The sequence below is a fragment of the Somniosus microcephalus genome, chromosome 2 (assembly GCF_052327205.1).
Source record: "Somniosus microcephalus isolate GS21.2 chromosome 2, FLI_Smic_1.0, whole genome shotgun sequence".
NCBI classification, from domain to species: domain Eukaryota; kingdom Metazoa; phylum Chordata; class Chondrichthyes; order Squaliformes; family Somniosidae; genus Somniosus; species Somniosus microcephalus.
In genome coordinates this window covers 284,945,717-284,961,848 of record NC_140988.1, presented here as the reverse complement: position 1 = coordinate 284,961,848, position 16,132 = coordinate 284,945,717, and the positions used below count along the sequence as shown (strand labels likewise).

Here is a 16,132-nt window from a genome sequence, read left to right as displayed (position 1 = left end):
CATTATTCATCAGCACTATGAGGTCCAAAACAGCTCAAGAGACAAGTATTACATATCTTGCTTAGTACAGTCCTCAGCACTTAAAACAGCCACATTTAAAACAGGCAGTCATTTATATTGGCCAGAAAGTAATAACAATTATCCATTTGCATCAACATCAATTTCAAAGTTGCCAGTTATAGGGGGAGAAATTGGGTATAGCCCCGCTTGGGGCACTAGAATTGGCGGTGCGCAAATTGTATCGCCAGGCGCAACTTATCGCCACCTCGAGCGATATTGGGTGATTGCGGCGTAAAATCAGGCGCTGCACGGGACTCCTAAGGCGCTACTCAATATCTGGGCGGCCGGGCGCAGCGCAGGTGCTGTCAATAATCGATGACCACAAGACATGCTGGCGCCGGTCAGCTCTTAAAGGGGCGGGTCATTTAGGATCAGCAGCCACACTCATCGCCCTGCAGGCCTCAAAAATCGGCGCGGTGCATTCTGTGGCGTTACAAACTTTGACCAGATGGAGAGGGTGAGGCAGAGAGCGGACCGCTTTACCGATGGGGCATTGGATGCTTTGGTTGGCGCAGTGGAGCGCCAGCGAGCAGTGCTGTACCCTGACAATGGCAGGAGACCTCATCAGAACGAGTACCGTACAGCTTGGAGGAAAGTTTCTCAAAGAGTCAACTCCAGCAGCGTGGCGCCCAGGACTCCTGTGCAATGCAGGAAGAAGTTCAACAATCTCACTCGGGTCGTTAGGGTGAGTGGCCTTTTGGCAATCTTCTTCATCCCTCCATCTGCACCTGACTTTATGGCCAGAGGGTGCGCGATGCCCCAATGGCCATCTGTCAGCCAGCACCCATGGCCCTTTCTGGGAACGCACACGCACATTCAACTCAGGGCATACTGTAAGGGCTGTTCCACCATGGGGGGCATGAGATGACAACTCAGGGCATACTGTAAGGGCTGATCCACCATGGGGGGCATGAGATGACAACTCAGGGCAGCATGTTTCATCACTTCCCGTCCTTTCTCCTGCAGGCCAAGCTGGCCAGGAACTGGAGGGAACAGATTCGTACCGGAGGAGGCCGTCCTCAGCTGCAGACACTGACGGACCTGGAGGAAAGAGTCCACCAGATTGTTGGAGGCCGGATGAGTGGTCCTGTCACCACTAGAGCTGCCGACCCCATTGAACTGTCTCCTTCCACTTGTTCCCACCAGCATGCTTTTTCACTCTGGACCCATGTCAGAGCATTGCAGGACTCTTGCATCCCTTGCTGCCACCCTGTCCTTTCGCTAAAGCCACTCTACAACCTCCCTGCTTTCAGATGCTGCATCACCAGCTCGGGAGCCGGGACATCAAGCTGCCAGGGACACTGACTCCGGAGGCAACGAGCAGGAGGAAGCCGGACCATCCGTATCACCCTCAGGCGAGCCAGCCCATCTGCAGACTGGGGATAGTGCTTCCCTGGAAGGGTGCGGGGGGGATGGCTCTGATGAGGAACCAGTTGCAGGAACCAGCTCCAACAACACAAGGGGGGTAGGGAAGCTCGGGAGCTGTCTCCCCGGAGGGCGAGTCAGGCCACGATGACTGCTGCACAGAGTGCAGAAGAGGTGCGTTCCCTCGCAGAAATGAGCACCCAGGCTCGGCTCAGGCACACTGAGCTGATGGCTGCAGTGGCAAGGATGCCTGAATCCATCGAGACACTGGCAAGGAGTGTACAAGGCTTCGGGGCAGCCCTGGAAAAGACTGCCCAGGGCTTCGGTACATCACTGGAAAGGACTGTCCAGGGCTTGACCGAAGCACTGGCACCTGCCACGCAAGTGCTGAGTGCTGCCACGCAGTCACTCGCTGGCCTCATGCAGAGGCAGATCGAGGCCACGCAAGCACTGACTGCTGCCACCCTCGATGGATCAGGCAGGATTACCCGGGGCCCTTGCAGCACCACAGCAGGCCAGCAATCTGTGGACCAGCCGATTGGTTCGCATGCTGCGGTGCTGCCCCGTCAGAGTGCCAGTGTGTCGGCCGACCACGGAGCTGCTGTCCACTCTCAGGATGTAAGCATTCCTGATAGCACCGCTGGCACGTCTCCACTGCAGCTGCCATCACCTGCAGGACAGACTGCTTCCACCCATGCCCAGTTGGAGCAGTCAGCATCCGGGCCCTCCAAGCCCAGAGTCCATCCAGGCCGTCCCTCAGGGGCATCTGCACTTTCGGACAGTCAGCAGGCATCCCCCAGCCTTCATACAGCCACTGGGGTCCCATTACGGAGGAGCTGCAGGGAGGGAAGGGGCCGTTCTCGCAAGAGAAGTAGATCACCATCAAAGGGGGAAGAGTAGGAGGTGCTGCCGAGACGTCTTATTTCTAGAAATCAAGGCCATGGATGCTGGTCTGAATGTTAGTAATGTTTTGGATAGTCTCCCGGGTGTGCGAGGCACTTGTTTGTTAGTTAAGCTTTCTGTTGCCATTGCTTTGTCATGTTGGAAGGAAGCACATTTTTCAAAATAAACAAATTATTTTATTGACATTGGCCATGTCTGCTATTTACATTCATACTGGCCTTCATAGGCTTTGGGTTATCCGAATGGTTCCATTCCTGGTCTTCAATTGGCACCAAGCATTCCGTGAGAGGGGCCTAGAACCGACTCCTTATCAGCCTCTGACGGACGGCCCTTCCAGTTTCTGGGACCCTCCCATCTTGGTCCTCCTCCTCCTCCTGCTCCTCTGCTGTTCCTTCAATGTCTGCTGGCATTGGCTGGGTGCGCAGGGTGGCGAGGTTATGGAGCATGCAGCAGACAATGACGAAGTGGGAGACTCGCTCTGGTGAGTACTGCAAGGCGCCTCCCGAATGGTCCAAACAGCGGAACCGCTGCTTCAGCACGCCGATTGTGTGCTCCACAATGTTCCTCATCGCCTGATGGCTGACGTTGTAGTGCTCTTCTGCAGGGGTGCTGGACGAACGGAGCGGGGTCATCAGCCATGGGCACAGAGAATAGCCCTTGTCACCGAGAAGCCAGCCTTCTGGGTGAGCCGGGGCCTCAAAGGTCTGCTACTGAAGTCTGGCGCAGGGTGAATGCGTCGTGGCTGCTGCCTGGGAACTGAGCATTGACCACGAGGATCAGCTGCCGGTGGTCACAGACCAGCTGCACATTCAAGGAGTGGAACCCCTTGCGGTTGCAGAAGTCCTCAGGATTCAAAACAGGCGCCCGCAAAGCCACGTGCGTGCAGTCAATGGCGCCCTGCACCATGGGAAAGTCCGCTATTGCCGCGAAGCCCTCTGCGCGCTCCCGCTGCTTCTCCGGTGTCACAGTGAAGGAGATGTACTGCCGCCGCCTTTTAAACAGGGCATCTGTTACTTGCTGGATGCAGCTATGCACCGCAAACTCGGAGATGTTGGCAATGTCCCCAGTTGCTGCCTGAAAGGAGCTGGTCGCATAGAAATTCAGTGCTACTGTAATCTTGACAGCCACCGACAGAGAGGTCCTGCACCTTATCTGCAGAAGATCTGCCTGAAGCAGGTGGCACAGCTCAGTCACCATCTCCTTTCTGAATCGCAGCCTCCTAAGACACTGCTCCTCCGACATGTTGAGCTAAGAGAACTGCTGCCTGAATACCCTGGCAGCGTAAGGTCTGGTGTGGCGACGTCTGTTGGCCCTCCTCCGTCTGGCCATTCCTGGCCCTCTCTCCCTCCGTCTCTGTGCCCTTTCCAGATGGTCGAGCAGCAGGACGTTCCTCTCCAAAGCAGCCCCCATAATAATAGGTAACAAGAAATTATACAGGGTGTAAACACTCACCAGCAGCAGGGTGATGGTCTGAAGGCTGAAGGTCCTCTGGCAGCGCTGGGTCACTAGTGATATGGCTCTCAAGAGTGCAACTCTGAAAATCTCAAAGAAGTTGTGCTCCAAAAATGGCTGCTGCTTTTATACCAGTGCAGTCCCCTTTAAAGAGCGCCCCCCTAAGCCCGAGAGCGACTGGGGAACGTTCCAGTAAGCTGTCCTTATTAGCGCCAGGCGGAACGAAGGGGCGCACCACTGAATTTCCGGTCCAGGGCGCCAAAAAGGCATTGCACACTGAAATGATGTCATAGAGAAACATAGAGATAGGAACAGGAGTAGGCCATTCTGCCCTTCGAGCCTGCTCCGCCATTCAATGAGATCATGGCTGATCTTCGTCTGAGATCATAGCTGATCTTACCAGTTCAGTACCCCGTCCCCGCCTTTTCTCCGTAACCCTTAATCCCCTTAGCCTTCAGAAATATATCCAATTCTCTCTTGAAAATATTTATTGAATTAGCCTTCACAGCCCTCTGTGGCAGGGAATTCCACAGGCTCACCACTCTTTGAGTGAAGAAATTCTTCCTCATCTCTGTTTTAAATGATTTGCCCGCTATTTTTAGACTGTGGCCCCTGGTTCTGTGCTCCCCGGCCATTGGAAACATTCTCTCTGAATTCAGCCTGTCCAGGCCTGCCATAATTTTATATGTTTCGATGAGATCCCCTCTCAATCTTCTAAACTCCAGTGAGTACAAGCCCAAACTATTTAATCTCTCTTCGTAGGTCATTCCCGCCATTCCAGGTATCAGCCTGGTGAATCGCCGTTGCACTCTTTCCATGGCAAGAACATCCTTCCGCAGATGGGGCGACCAAAACTGTACACAATACTCCAGATGCGGTCTCACCAGCACCTTGTACAGCTGTAGTAAGGTATCCCTATTCCTATACTCGAACCCCCTTGATATGAAGGCCAACATACCATTTGCCTTCTTAATCGCCTGTTGCACCTGCATGCTCTCCTTCAGTGACTGGTGCACAAGAACACCCAGGTCCCTCTGCACTTCCCCATCTCCCAATCTATTGCCATTTAGATAATAATCTACCCTCCTGTTTTTACCCCCAAAGTGGATAACCTCGCATTTATCCACATTATAGTGCATCTGCCACGTATCCGCCCATTCCCCCAACCTGTCCAAATCGCACTGTAGCCTCCTGACATCCTCATCAGAGCCCACCCCTCCTCCTAGTTTAGTGTCGTCAGCGAATTTGGAAATATTGCATCCAATTCCCTAATCCAGATCATTTATATATATTGTGAACAGCTGGGGTCCCAGGACAGATCCTTGCGGCACCCCGCTGGTCACTGCCTGCCACTCCGAAAACGAGCCGTTTATTCCAACTCTCTGTTTTCTATCCGCCAGCCAGTTCTCTATCCACGTTAATACTTTGCCCCCAATCCCATGAGCCTTAATTTTGCATGATAATCTTTTGTGTGGAACCTTATCGAAGGCTTTCTGGAAGTCAAGGTACACCACATCCACTGGCTCTCCCCCATCTATTTTACCAGTTACTTCCTCAAAAAATTCCAGCAGATTAGTCAAACACGATTTACCCTTTGTAAATCCATGTTGACTCTGTCCGATCCTTTCCCCATTTGTCAAGTGCTCCGCTATTTTATCCTTAATAATGGACTCTAGCATTCTGCCCACAACCGATGTAAGGCTTACTGGTCTATAATTCCCTGCTTTCTCTCTACCCCCCTTTTTAAATATTGGGGTAACATTAGCTACCCTCCAATCCACGGGTACTGTTCCCGAGTCAATGGAGTTCAGGAAGATGATCCTTAGAGCATCTGCTATCTCCAGGGCCACCTCCTTAAGTACCCTAGGATGTAGTTTATCAGGCCCCGGGGATTTGTCGGCCTTCAGTCCCCTCAACTTACCCAACACCATATCCCTAGAGATACTAATTTCTGTCAGCTCCTCCCTCTCATTAGTCCCTATGTTTGCCGATATTCCTGGGAGGTTATTTGTGTCCTCCTTTGTGAATACAGAACCAAAGTATGAGTTTAATTGGTCTGCCATTTCCTTATTCTCCATTATATATTCTCCCGAATCGGACTGCAAGGGACCGACTTGGGATTTTACCAGTCTTTTCCTCCTGATATACCGATAAAAGCTTTTGCAGTCTGTCTTTATGTTTGCTGCAAGTTTACTTTCGTATTCTATTTTCCCCTTCCTGATTAATCCCTTTGTCCTCTTTTGCTGTATCCTGTACTGCCCCCAATCTTCCGGTCTGGTGCTTTTTTTTGCCAGTTGATATGCCCTTTTTTTTGATTTTATGCTGTCCCTAATTTCCCTCGTTATCCACGGTTGAGTCACCTTTTTAGGTTTATTTTTATGCCAAACCGGTATAAACATGTTCTGGAATTCTTCCATTCTATCTTTGAATGCTTGCCATTGTCTATCCACTGTCAATCCCCCCAGAAACACCACCCAATCAATCTTACCCAATTCCCGTCTCAGACCCTCGTAATTCCCTTTATTTAAGTTCTGGACCTTAGTCTCTGATTCAATTTCCTCACTCTCCATCTCGACTGAGAGCTCGATCATATTATGATCGCTCTGACCCAAGGGGCCTCGTACAAGAAGATTGCTGATAAGTCCCTTCTCATTGCACAATACCCAGTCTAAAATGGCCTGATCTCGAGTCGGCTCCTCGACATATTGGTCCAGATAACCGTCCCGAAAACATTCCAGGAATTCCTCCTCCTCAGAATTTTTACTAATTTGGGTAGTCCAATCAATATGTAAATTAAAGTCACCCATGATGACAGCTGTGCTCTTATCGCACGCTTCTCTAATTTCCCTTTTTATGCCTTCCCTCACCTCCATATTACTATTTGGAGGCCTATATATCACACCCACTAACGTTTTCCTCCCCTTGCTATTTCTCATTTCTACCCATACAGATTCCGTTTCATCCGAGTTAATATCCTTCCTTTCCATTGCATTAATCCCCTCCTTTACCAGCAATGCTACCCCACCTCCCCTACCTTTTTGCCGATCCTTCCTAAATATTGTATATCCCTGGATGTTAAGTTCCCAGCCTTGCCCACCCTGCAGCCACGTTTCTGTAATCCCAATCAAATCATACTTGTTTACCTCTATTTCCACAACTAATTCATCCACCTTGTTCCTAATGCTTCTAGCATTAAGATACAAAGCCTTCAGGCTTGCTTTTTTCACACTCTCATTATGAATTAGTTTGGCCCTTTGTGTTTCTCTCCTTTGCTTATTGCTTCTCACCTTTCTACCATCTATTTCTGACTTCATATGACTTCCCTCTTTTCCACTACCTAGGTTCCCATCCCCCTGCCAAATTAGTTTAAATCCTCCCGAACCGCCCAGGAAATATTACCCCGAGGACATCGGCTCCCTCACAGTTCAGGTGTAGACCGTCCCCTTGGTACAGGTCACTCCTCCCCAAGAACTGGTTCCAATGCCTCAAGAATTTAAATCCCTCTCCCTTGCACCACTGCTCAAGCCACGTATTTAGCTTATCTATCTTACTCTCTCTAAACTTATTAGCTCGTGGCACTGGTAGCAATCCAGAGATTACTACCTTTGAGGTCCTACTTTTCAATTTAGCTCCTAACTCCCTAAATTCAGCTTGTAGGACCTCCTACGCCCGCGCGGGCGCTAAGATTTAGCACCGGCACTAAAACCCACTCAATATGGCAAGAGGCGCTGGGTTCACTGCGCCCGGCCGAAAATTGGCTAACGCCCCACTTCTCGGCCTCTTTAGGCACTAATCGCTGGTGCTACCAACCGAATTTCTCCCCCATAGTGTCTTAAGTGCTTGAATTGTAGCTTAAATTTAAGCAGAATGCATATTTTTGCAATTTGGCATCACAGTTTGTATACATACTTACTTGCACCCGATTTCTATACACTCAACTGGAAATTTAAAAAAAATATTATGCCTAGAGGAGAGTTTTCAGTTACTGAAATCGGTCACATAATTTTTAAAGTAGTCACTGCTGGACATTAAAGCCCTTTTATAACCTGTCAGTGAACAGCTCTCATGCTGAGAAAGCACAATAGTTAATTCCAGTCTGAAATACAATAGAATCCAGTCTGAAACACAGATTAGAATCTATTTGCTTACTGTTCCAGGAGAACCTAAAAATGAAAGGCAGATATAAAAAAGTGCACACTCCTAGTGAAATTAATGATTTAACAATGTAAAATTTGTATGGGATGGAATCTCTTCAGCTTTTATAATTTAATATTGGTTAAGTTTCACTAACTAGAAGCAACTCTTCAAAGAGCATGTGCCTCCTGACATTTTGTAGTCCATTCATTGAGGTCTGGCTGTTGCGTGCTCTGGAAACATACCAGCAGCTGACACAAAAAATCTGACAATTAAGGCACTGCTGAAATGGGTCTTTTGTGTTCTTAGAAAGTGTATGAAAGAAGTTATGCTGGAATATTATCCTGCACACATGCTGGTGCTGAGTGAGGGGGAAAAAAAGGTGAAAAAAGTTGGGGGGGGGGGGGGGAAAAGAGACCTTCTATAGTTGTAAGTATTTTAAGATTGAGTGGCAACCACAAATGGGATTAACTGTTTTTGAAGAGGGTAAAAAAAAAGGGCAAGTATACTACTGTAGTTACTCTTGACCAGTTACAAAAATAATATTCTAATCACGTGAAGAATATTATTTTTTGGACTGCATAGACTATAACAATTTAATCAAATTTTCTCAGTGGCCTGCACCGCAGCAATCAAATTCACATCAAATTATCTGGCGATCTTGTAGAAGATAACTTTGTTTTAAAACTGTAAAAATAACATTCAATATTCATAAGGATGATAAAACTAAAGATCATTTTAATAACCTGCACTACAACACTCCTTCTCCAAACAATGATCGATATCTACCCCCACCGCCATTCTTCTCAACTTGCAGCACGCATTACCCTGCATTCTCCTGAATCCTAGTATCAGATGGGACACAAGCAGCTCGATGGCACTCCAAGAACGGCCATAAGAAGGTGCACTTCCAGCAGAGTGTCTGTTAAGTCAGCTTCTTCCACCATTGATGACCATGCTTCCTAGGCTTCACACTCTGGAATTCCCTCTTAAGACCTTCCACCTTGCCTCCTTCAAGGCCCTTCTTAAACCCACTTCTGACCAATCTTTTGATCACCCCTCCGAATAACTCCTCCTTTGGCTCAGCATCCACTTTTTCCTCCATATCTCAAATACCTTGAAATGTTTTTCTACATTGAAGGCACTATAAAAAATGCAAGTTGTTGTAATATTCCATCCAGCAGTCTGGATTAAAACAGACAAAACTGCTGCAAACCCATACAAGGACCACTTGAGAAAAATATTCTGGTTGTCAGCTAACCATTCTAATAATTTTTGATTACGTCTCCTTATAAGATCACCCTCCAAAAGCACTTAATTATACCCCAAAAGGTCTACAACAAAAGAAAATCTCAAGTCTCGATCATCATTATTCCTCAATATGAAATCAGGACTGGGGAGGGAAGTAAGAGGACTGGGGTTTTGAGCAAATAAAAAGGTTTTCATGAACCAATGGCTAAGTGGATAAATGCACTATATGTGTGGGTATGAATGATATCCACCAGGAAGGACCCAAGTTAAATCCTTTGTCTGTGCTAACTTAGCTGATTTCAGCTGGGAAGGCAGGTATGGCACTGCAACTGGCTCAGCATTCCAAGCTTGAGGGGGGACAGGGAAGGTGACAGAAGAAAAAATGGCCAGAGTTCCCACTGCTGATCACTATCTAATGTATTCTACTGGCAAGTGGATTTTTTTTATTCAGTGTGGGCGTCGCTGGCAAGGGCATTTATTGCCCATCTCTAATTGCCCTAGAGAAGATGGTGGTGACCTGCATTTTTTAAACCACTGCAGTTTGTGAGGTGGTACTCCCACAGTGCTGTTAGGGAAGGAGTTCCAGGATTTTGACCCAACAATGGTGAAGGAACGGCAATATATTTCCAAGTCAGGATGGTGTGTGACTTGGAGGGGAACTTGCAGGTGGTGGTGTTCCCATGTGCCTGCTGCCCTTGTCCTTCTAGGTGGAAGACGTCGCGGGTTTGGGAGGTGCTGTCGAAGAAGCCTTGGCGAATTGCTGCAGTGCAACTCCTCAGATAATGAAACAGTCCACGCCTACATGCAGCAAGACCTGGACGACATTCAGGCTTGGGCTGATCTGTGGCGCGAATGTTACCTGCCACTTAAGTGCCAGGCAATAACTATCTCCAATAAGCGAGAGTCTAACCACCTCCCCATGACATTCAATGGCATTACCATCGCCAAATCTCCCACTATCAACATCCTGGGGGGTCACCATTAACCAGAAACTTAACTGGACCAGCCACATAAATACTGTGGCAACAAGAGCAGGTCAGAGGCTGGGTATTCTACGGTGAATGTCTCACCTCCTAACTCCCCAAAGCCTTTCCACCAGGAGTGTGATGGAATACTCTCCACTTGCCTGGATGAGTGCAGCTCCAACAACACTCAAGAAGCTCGACACCATCCAAGACAAAGCAGCCCGCTTGCTTGGCACCCCATCCGCCACCTTAAACATTCGCTCCCTCTACCACCGATGTACCGTGGCTGCAGTGTTTACCATCTACAAGATGCACTGCAGCAGCTCGCCAAGGCTCCTTCGACAGCACCTCCCAAACCCATGACCTCTACCACCTAGAAGGACAAGGGCAGCAGGCGCATGGGAACACTACCACCTCCAAGTTCCTCTCCAAGTCACACACCATCCTGACTTGGAAGTATATCGCCGATCTTTCATCGTCGCTGGGTCAAAATCCTGGAACTCCCTCCCCAATAGCACTGTGGGAAGACCTTCACCACACGGACTGCAGCGGCTCACCACCACCTTCTCAAGAGCAACTAGGGATGGGCAATAAATGTGGGCCTTGCCAGTGACGCCCACATCCCACGAACAAATTAAAAATTTTTTTCGATCACACAGGCAACTTTTTTTTTTAATGAAGTCACAAAGTCTTCTGTATCTAGTCTTCTGTATCCAGGAAAACAGTCTGAGGAAATACACTGTATTTACTTTACTAATTGTGTTACTTTGCATCCAACATATTTGATGAAAAGGTAATGAATTTTTAAAAAAAGCATGAAAAGGATTAAAAAGGAAACACAAGTATGCATCTTCTGTTCTGAAATTTGTATTCACAGTATCCCTTTCACAAAGACAGGCATTGTAAACCTAAGTACAGTAATTGCAGTAGCCCTACACTAGGCCACAAAAACATGCACACTTCCACTCCATACAGATATCCTCACAGAATTTCCTCTGAACATTAATGAACAATTGTGTAATTACAATACATTTCCTGTAACCTCAAGAAAGAAAAGCTAATGTATCATTGTTTCTGTCGGTCTCCATGAGCAATCAAAAGGAGAGCATGAAAAACAACACACACACAGTTTGTGGCATGGGTTAATATACCCAGTATCTCACGACTCTGCTGGAAAGGCCTATTGCTATACTTGGTTCTGAAGGTAGCACTTTGCTGAATGAACACCCTCTTTAATATTTCACTTGCGTTCAAACCAAGACAGCCCTTAGTGACTTGTGCATGTATGAACACCTACCGGCTCTTAAATATTATTAATCCACATTTAGTAATCCAGACAACTATTTCAGATCCCAAAAAGAACTAAACTAGCCCCCAATCATGGAGGAGCCAAAAAAACACTCGATATAGCCAATTCAATATTTAAACATTAACATATTGTATGGAAGCAGCATATTATAAAATTGTAAATATTCATCAGTAACTAACTTGGCTAACATTATTAAAATACTTCCCATCAACTGCAAGTGCATGGCAAATTACCCAGTGCTTCGCCCCACAGAGAACATAATATAGATACCTTAATCCAACAGTGCTCACCCAGTTAACTTTTCTATAGAACGTTCTACTCCAGTGCTAACAGAACTGAACAGTGCCTACCAGGAGGGCAGCATAAAGCTCGATAATGTTACTTAAATGCACAGCAGTTTGTTGCAGACTCAGACAGACCTGAAGTAGCATTATCTGTTATTCGTGACCCTTTTTGATTTTCACCCTTTCCTAGCCACAATGAAAAATGTTCCCACACACTGCCTTGTTCTTGCCGGCTACAGCTTTCACTTCATTTCCTACCAGCTGACTGAACGAGCTCATCCGTCAGCTCTGGCTTTTCAGCAGAGCACACAGCTGATTGGGGGAATCCTGCCTGCTACGATTGGCAATTTACACAGAAAAACTCCTCCTTGTTGCCAAGCAGTGTCATGGTAGGTCACTCCAACTGAACAGAAAGCTCTATCATTCAGGTTGAAAAGAAAAAACACTACATTCAAATGTCATCTTAAGTATGCCATTTTAAACTTATTATCCACAGTAGGATCCATAACCGATTAGAAACAACTGAAAGAACTGAACTGAGCTGTAACGGAAGCCCTTTTGAATTAAATGGTATTTTAAGTCAGCCGTTTCTCTTTTTTTCCCCCCAAATGCTTGTAGATTTTTAACCAAAATTGACAATGTGAAATTATAGCATAACATGAAACATTCAAATAAAAATGATTTCAATGTTGTCTGGTGAAACAAGCTCCACATTAAAACGTAGTCAGTTGTGGAACTCTTTAAACTAAGTGTAAAAATGCACTTCCATACAAATTTGTATCAAAAACCTCAGTTTTGCTAGCAATTTAACATGATTCACGATAAAAATTTCACTTTCTTGACAACACAGCCTGTTTTGAAAGCAAAGCATAAAGGTAGTACATTAAACATTGCCATTAATGTTGCTCCGAGATTAGTGCAAGCATTTCCAGAATGGCTTTGATGGGCAGAAAGAATGCAAAACATCTATTTTGAAAAGAATGCCAATGGCCATTTAAACGTAGACTGGTAAACAAAGGGTCAAATATTTTAAACTGGAGTTAACACTCAAAATTCACAGTATGGCAATGGTACAGCTTTTTGGAGCACCAAAGTACTGTACCACAAAATTGTAGCATGCAGATTTAATTCTGTGAGGAGAGGCCTGAAGCTAGGAGGGTCTGAAAGAGGAAAAGTAGTAATGAGATTTTTTTTGTCCCTTGCACCTGGGGAATGCCTATTCCTCTGGAGGCAAAAGTCAGGAAAAAAGAGGTAAAGGTCAAAAAAAAAGTGGAAACTGGTTTTTCCTCTTATGTTGCCCTTGTATTTCTGGAGGAGCGGCAAAACTGAGCCTGAACCTGCAGTAAGGACAGGCCAATGAACCAATGCAAATGATGTGGGAAGGGGCCTCCTGCCTCATTTTCCTGAAGGAATGCTGACTGGGTATCCCAGAGAAATGTGTCCTACTGAGAGCCAAAGGCAGGCTAAAGACGGAAGGTAAGGAGAATTTAATCCCCCCCAGGATGTTTAGAGAGAGAGATGATCAAGGCCAGCAGCCGGGAGGCTTCTCAGATGCCTGATGCAAAGCTGCAGGCTTGAGAAACTTGTAGCTGTATTTAAATTTCCTGGTCTTTCCAGGCCCTGCCAAGGGGCAAGTCTGCACTCGGACATTGGGGTGGCCTCTAATGGTCTAGAGCACAAAATCCCACTGCTTCTGGGCCTGAACAAGAGCAGTGTACATCAGGCGTGTTGCTCTGTCCCAGTGGTGAGATGGGACGCTAAGGAACAAAAATGTCTAATGAGTTCTGGTGAGGAGACTCATGCATACCAAGTAGGGGATAGCATCAACCATGCACGAATGGAGCACTTACCAAGCATACACATGGATGCTTGCAGCACTTGAAATTAAGAAAAAACTTAATGTTACTCAATTAGAGGTGCAGAACCAAAATTCATTAACATGATACACCTATATTTGTGAATTAAGTGACAACACTGGAAAACAAACCATATTACTCAAGGTGTAGAGAAGAGGAAGATGAAACATCTCTGGTATTGGGAGGATCTCCTTCCAATATAAAAAGAACATTCCCTTCCCACTTTTTTTACCCCCCTCCCAAGGTCTGTGCACAAAGCATAGGCTAAATAATTCAGGCCCTCTGCAGCTCTTCAACCAGCTTTAGGGTCTTCAGAAGTGGCCCGGGAGAGTCAGATTTTCCACCTGTAGGGAGACCAGCTCAATTTTATTTCCGAGGCGGGTTGAGTGGTGGGCGGGTTCCGGAGCCGCTTCTGGCGGGATCAGTGCTGATGTTCAATTTTGATTTAATGAGCTTGTTAATTTCAATGGCCGGTCAAATGAGTGCGATCGGGTCGGCTGGCCGCCTCTGATGACATCATCATAGCAGCTGCTTTTAAAGCTGCCATTCAGCCTAAGCCTCTCTCTTCTGGATTCTGATACTCAGTGAGATTGATCTATCCACAATGACTTCTTCCAGAGGCGAGTCAGCTCCTCGATTTAATGATGAGTCCCTCCATGCTCTTGTGGACGCTATCAGAGGGTGTAGGGAGATTCTCTTCCCTCCTGATGGCCAGAGGAAGCCTCCTCAACAGACCAAGGCAGTCTGGCTGTGCTTTGCCGAGGAGGTCAGCGCATGGTCCATATGTTCACACTCATGGATCCAGTGCCAAAAAAGGTTTTATGATCTTGTGCGAACATCAAGAGTGAGTATCCCATCACACTTGCCTTCAATCTGCTTCCCTTCTCTTCTCATCACCAGCACTCTGCATTGTAAGCCTGCTCCTCCACATACCACCTTACTCTTACTTCCCTTGCACCCTTACCTATCCATATCTGTCTCTGCACTGAATCACTTCAGCATCCTGCCTATGCACCCCTTAGACTCGCTTTCACTGTCATGCAGTGACAACAACTAACAATGCACAGGGAGCTAGCTTCCTCTTGGCACCTTACCTCATCTTCGTCTCCCTCAAAGCTTCTATGGTAGGGATTCTTCACACTCACTCCATCACTGTGGTTGAAACACCGCTTGTGTCCCTCCTTGCAGGAAAGGATAGCCCACAATAAGAGGGAGAGAGCACTGACTGGAGGAGGAACACCTACCTTAGCCACATTGAGCAGTGCTAGAATATGAGAGTAAACTAGCGAGAGAGATAAAAACAGACTGTAAAAGTTTCTATAGGTATGTAAAAAGGAAAAGTTTAGTGAAAGTAAATGTGGGTCCCTTACAGGCTGAGACAGGAGAAATTATAATGGGGAATAAGGAAATGGCAGAGAAATTAAACAAATACTTTGGGCCCGATTTTGTGGTTTGTGTGGGAAATGGTCGGATTCCCCCGAATATGGGGTTCTGACACACAAAAAAAAGTCAGCCAGCTCCACGCAATTTACCCTCAAGTGGCCAATTAATTTCCATCATGTGGGCAGCCTTGCTAATTGTCCATTTCTAGTCAGAAAGCCCCACAGTATGATGTCATCATTCGTGGTGCTTTCAAGGTCCATAGCAAGCACTGCATCCTCTGAAGGCTTCCAAACGAACCATACAGGATGGCAGAGGAGCCTGCAGCAGCTGTGGCCAGTGCCAGACCCCAAGCTGCCTCCAAATTCGACGGGGTTTCACTGCAGGCGTTATGGGATGGGGTTAGGGCCCACAGGGAGGTCCTCTTCCCTAGGTCAGGGAGGAAGAGGCCTCCCACTGAGACCAATGCTGCATGGATGCAGGTGTCAGCAGATGCCAACTCGCTGGGAGTCACAAGAACCTTGGCATTACATCTCTAACTCCTTCCTTTACTCCCCCACAGTATCATCCAGAGCCCCCGTCCTCACTGTGGAGGAGGAAGAGGCTGTGCAGCTAGACTCCTCAGAGGAAGCTCCAACCTCTGAGGGCGCAGCGTCAGCAGAAGTAAGCGCACCCAGCACCAGCGCAGACACTCACACCTCGGGGGGACCTTCGGGACATAGAGTAGTGTTGTCACCTGGTGTTTCACAGCTCACAAGTGAGCCTCAGCAGATTCTGGAGACAGGGATAGCAGTGGAGAGTCCTCGTCGGAGGGCGCAGGACTCTGCCAGCTCAGCTCAGCTGCGCTGCATGTCGACCCTCTGCCTCTGGGCCCATCCGCAAGAGAAGAGGTGATGGATCTCCATGCACAGATGCAGGAGTCTCTGGCAGGTTTTGTCTCCAGGGTCGCTGCGAGTGTGGAGTGAATGGAGGAGTCCATAGCGACCATGAGCAGAGCCTTTGTGGAGTCATTGGCGCATGAACGCATCACCATGGAAAGGTTGGCAACCTCCATGAAGGAGATAACTCGCCAGGGTATGGAAAACATGGTGAGTGCTCATAAGAGAATTACATCTCTTGAGGAGCGTTGGCCATCTATTGAACAGAGAAACCAGACCTTCATGGAAGTCCTTC

The 16,132-nt window shown here is 47.3% G+C and overlaps 1 protein-coding gene across 7 annotated transcripts in view; it reads right to left on the bottom strand.

Moving 5' to 3' along the window:
* The window catches only part of atosb (atos homolog b), a 155,648-nt gene that overhangs the window by 77,598 nt on the left and 61,918 nt on the right, over nucleotides 1–16,132 (bottom strand). Inside the window, exon 1 of one of the 7 annotated variants that reach the window (XM_085972983.1) lies at nucleotides 11,859–11,985. The exons of the other annotated variants lie outside the window; for them this stretch is intronic. The gene's annotated coding sequence lies outside the window, so the exon portion shown is untranslated. Of the gene's footprint in view, nucleotides 1–11,858; nucleotides 11,986–16,132 lie in introns of those variants that run through there. 7 annotated transcript variants of the gene reach the window in all.